We start from the raw sequence: 5,344 nt of genomic DNA on the forward strand, positions 1-5,344 counted from the left end.
GCCCGTAGAAGGCCCATTGATCTCTAAGGCTCGTGTAGAAGGTCAATGGATCCTACGGCCCATATAGAAGGCCAATGGTCCTACGGACGAACGAAGGCCCATGGATCATACGGCCTGCAGGAGGCCCATGGTTACAACAGTCCGTGTGTTGCCATGATTATTTTGGCCTAGTTACCAAAAATAGGCTATTATGACCACTAGAAAAACATAGAAAAAGAACTGCAGTGACTACAAGCAAACAACTAAACAAGACAATAAGGAAATAAATAAGCAAGCAATTAAGGCTAGCCTATAACCTCTATTACACCTATTACATCCACTGGGCATCAAAGTTCGCCACCAGTGCAAATATAGGGAACAAAGCAGCATATTACATACACTGGCCGTTAAAATTGGCCACCAGTGCAAATAAACGCGGAAGCAAAACAAGAGCATAACTGAAACAACTTTAGAAGAGCTCAAGAAATGTTATCATGGGTATCCACCATGCTGGCAATAAGCTTAGCAAGCTGATTAGCTTTGTCCTGTTTGGCGCTAAAATCCTCCAACGCTTGTTGTTGCACCAGAAATTATGCATCTGAATGCTCCAGGGACTTCCGCAGTCCTTCTGCTTCTTGTCGCAGCACAGTTGATCGATGTCTTTCAGCTTGTAGTTGAGACTCAAGAAACCGAACTGATTCAGACAGTGAGTTTGAATAGCTTGTGCAAGCGGTAGTGGCTAGTAACTCGAACACTAAACCAAGACAGGACTTTGGGGTTGTCTCGCTGTCTTCAAGATAGTCTTCCTTAACTGTTTTATCAGCTTTGTTGGAGACCAATAAGGATGTGTCACTATCCTGAACCTTATCTGCATTACTTCCTTTACCATTGCTTAATAAGGCACTCTTCCCAAATATTCTGTCAGCATTCTAAAAGAAGAAACAAGCAGACACATAACAAGTTTAGCATGTACTAGTATATGAAAATCATTTCGGTGAAGCAGTTCATTAGTAAGGTGGACAGGATTAAACTACCAAGTCTTCTATTGCCAAGTACTAGTACATAATAAAAGCATCAAACAAACATATATCTATGTCCTATGGTCACTGCATTGTCTTGCCAAATCAAAATAGAGACATGGTTCAAATCATATCAGTTCAGGACAAAGCTACAGTGAAATACAAAGCGTGGGAAACTACACGGCACAACAAGATTTCAGATGGGTACCACGGGTCTACATGTACAACAACACTATTGGCTCTCTTGTGATGCTAGTAATGTGCATGATATGAAAGTCAACTATATACACAATTGAAATTGAAATCAAAAGAGCTATTGATAAGAGCAAACCTGTTAAAGAAACATGCGTGAACATACCTGCTATGCCATTGGAGTTTTGATTGGATCCTTCAATTTAAAAATAAGTTTGTATCAGTAAATACAGTGATACAAGAGCAAAGCAATCATAGTTAAAAAAGGCGCACCTAAGCGAGCGATTAAGCGCGCCTAGGCTCTAGGCATTGGAAAAACGCATTGCGCATAACTACGCTTAATCTGTGCATAACTACGCATAAGCATGCGCTTTGGTCAGTAAACTGCAAGGCAGTGGCAAAACACACAATTAACGCCTCGCGCTTTTTTGAACTGTGATAGCAATGGAATCTTAAATTAGAACAGTTGTTCTTCAGGTTTAGGCACTTGTTCTACATGAACAGAGTACAGTAAGACGCAAGACTATAATACTTAAAAATAGAAAATGAGCTCATAAACCTTACCACATTCTTGGTTCGGGACCAGTACAGAACAAGGCATTCCCAGTCATCGTCCAGTAAATGTGTCTCAGGAGAACGTAAGGGAATTTGATGAGTTTCTTTGCCGGTGAAGTACGTTTTCTTCAGGTAATTCCGATACTGCCGCCAAGCATTCTTGAAGATAGCAGAGGTATTAGCACAGGTTACCTCATCCTGAGTTTCCAAATCGGTCCTTCTCTATAGAGAAAAATGGGAAAATTTGCTGTATTATAACCATCATGGAGGTAGGATGTATGGGACGAAGCAAAGTAATTGCCATGAATAACATTACTTACACATAACTCCTGGACAAACACCTGCAACTGGCATTTTCCTTCATCTTCAGTATAATATTTCCAAGATGGGAAGATACACACATACGATTTAACAACATCAAATGTGATAGATGCTAAACTACGACTGGCTGGTTGTGCTTCCTCCACAGGAATAGGTGTACTAACTGGTGGAGTTGGGGTTCGCCGTGATAGTACTGGCCCTTTGGGCACTGGAGCTGCCTTACTAACTGCTCTTGTTTGGGAGCTCTATGGTGGAGATGGTGTTGTGTCAACAGGAACTGGGTTACTATCGGCTGGGGTTGGGGTTAGATTGGGTGAAGTTGGTTCTCTTTCCATCGCAGTAGGGGTACAATCTGCGAGAGTTTGGGTTATGTGTGGTAGGGCTGGTTCTTGTGCATGTACAACCGGGGTGCTATCTCCACCAAGAGGTAGCACTGTTTTATTTGAAGACCGTGTTTTTATTCGGCTAGATACTGGCATCACCCGCTCCAATTCAAATGGCTGATAAATAGGAAACATAGTTGAATGTACAGACATTGTATGAGAGACAGATGCAATAGATAGTGTGGAAAAAAGAGGGCATGAAATAGTTGACATGTATATTGTTTAACTAAAATGGATAGCATGACATAGTTTCACATATATGATGTCTATCTAAACTGGATAGCATAGCATAACATAATTCAAAGATATGATGAATAACTAAACAGGATCGCATGACATAATTCACCTACATGTTATCTAAGTAATCAGGATCGCATCATTTAATTCACATATGTGATTTATATGCTAAACAGAGGGCATTCGATATGATGTCTGAACTAAGAACATGGTGTTGAATATTGTGTATATGATGTCTAAACTATGCAATGCAAGACACCGTATGCATGATATGAGCAGCATAACCGTGCCAAGTTAGAGCATACACCTCAGTAGGGGAATAGGACTTGTCATCTGTCTCTGAATCCATCTCTGAGGAGCTATCGGGACCCAACAAGAGATCTGCTTCGACAGGTAGCACTGTCTGCTCTGAAGGCCTTGTTTTCACTCCAGATTTTTCCATCTCCCACCCAAATGGCTGATTCACAGGAAGAGTAGTTTAATGTACAAACATTGTCGACAAATGGAAATGTAATGAAGAAAAGGATGGGCAAGATATCATTCCAATATATGATGCCTGGTTAAACAGGATGGCATTGTACATTTCACATATATTATGGATGGCTAGAAGACATGAGACTGCATAATTCCCATATATGATATAGAAACTAAACAGGTGGCATTACAGAACATGTCAAAACTAAGCAGATGACATATATGATGTCAAAAGTAGGCACTGCAAGGCAACATATGCATGATATGACTAACATCATCATGCCAAGGTAGAGCAAACACCTTGGGGGGTAAATAGGAGTCGTCAGCGTCGTCTGAATCCGCCTCAGAACAGATATCTTCCTCTGGATTACAATCTGGAGAGGGGTGGGGAAGGTTTGCCATTGAACCCACCATGGAGCAATGTCTGCATGACATTGTATTGCCGCGCAAAACTCTTCTCTTTTTCTCTACATGTTCAACATGACTGTGTACAATATCTGACATGCATACGAAAAAATATGGTGATATTATGTAAGGAGAGCATGCAGAAATTTAGAGTGATGGTAAGAACCAGTGGATGGATCCAAAAATAATGATAGCAGGCTGATGATTGCTTTAAATTAATAAAAAGACAGATGATGATTGCTTTACTATTTGTTTCCCACCCAAGATGAAAAACATAGGCATACCCTAGGTGAACCAGATATTAGACAGACAGACTATTTGTTGCTGCCTCGATATGTGCCCCACAACTAATTTAGAACTCTAGTTTGAACATTAATTTCGACCTGAGTTGGGAGTCCAAGAGTTGAACAGGACGATATAGTAGCAGGTAAGTTTAAGCAATGCATAACATAAGCAGAAACAAAAGAGTGCGACCTCTCTTGTGGACCAGTGTACTCCTCAGGTTCATCTGCTGAGTCGATGATGGTGATGCCATTGGGGTGGGTGCCGGCGGCAGGGAAGGAGATCTGCGGCGGCGAAAGACGGTTAGGAGTCGTGATGTCTGGTTTGGTGGATGCTTCTGTCGATGGAGCAGCTCAAGTCAGGTGGACGACGTCGCGGCAGGAGCAGGACAAACCACACAAAGTTCCCTTCGACACGTACCTGTAACTGAATTAATTCTGTAAGGGCTCTTTTGGCTTGCATGATTCTTAAAACGCAGGGATAGGAAAAACACCGGAATAGGATAGGAAAATGCACATGGTAAACAGAGCATTTGTAAACACAGGATTTCTGTCATCTTGGGTGTTTGGTTTATAGTAATTGGAAGAGCAGAGGAATGCAAAGAAACATGGCCAAAATAAAGAGAAACCATATGAAATCATGTACAGTTAGAATGTTATTCTGGCACTAATGCACTTGGTCTTGTTTTCATGCATAGAATTTTGAAAAGTAGGTCCAGGTGGATGTTTTGCTTCATTCCTTTCAACAAAATGCATGAATAATTGAATAGTAGAGTGCCATTGGAAAATTCTTTATTGCTATGTTTTTCCGTTGAACCAAAATAGCCCTAATGGATCGACGTGAATGTATAGTAATAAGTGATGCAACAAGTGTACAACCTCTTTGCCGTAGCCGTGTCGACCTCAGCATCATTGGGTTGGTCGCTGAAGCAGTTGAGGCAGAGGTGGCTATCGGAGGTGTGGAGGAAGATCTGAGGAATCTGTAGACAGCATCCAGGGAACTGCTCTGTTGTGATGGATCGTTCTGTCATTGGAGCAGCTCCGGTGAGCCGTAAGACGTCAAGGCTGAAGCAGCACAAGACCGACATCGTCAATCTCAAGTGGGATTCTAATAGCATCTCCAATAGATGATGTAAAACGGATGTAAAATTAACATCACCAAAAACCACCTGACTACAACAGATGAGGTAAAAACTGTTGACTCTGAACTAAACTGTCGAAACTGAAATTTACTGTGGAATCTGAATGCTACTGTCAAAACTGAACGCAATGGTAGCAGAGAGGCACTTGACATGTAGTTTAGGGAGGGCCTGCAGTTCATCTTCAACCTGCACCCCCTGAGCCGCCAGCCACCACCGGCTGAACCGCCGGCCCCAGCGCCGCCTCGCCGCCCCGAAACAACTCGCCACCGCCGCCCCCGTCAGCCCTCTAGGCCCCCCGCCCCCCACCCTGAACCCTAAGATAGATAGTGGGGTACCTCTCCGGCGAGCCCCCGTCC

Source organism: Triticum dicoccoides, chromosome 3B, assembly GCF_002162155.2.
Source record: "Triticum dicoccoides isolate Atlit2015 ecotype Zavitan chromosome 3B, WEW_v2.0, whole genome shotgun sequence".
Lineage (NCBI taxonomy): Eukaryota > Viridiplantae > Streptophyta > Magnoliopsida > Poales > Poaceae > Triticum > Triticum dicoccoides.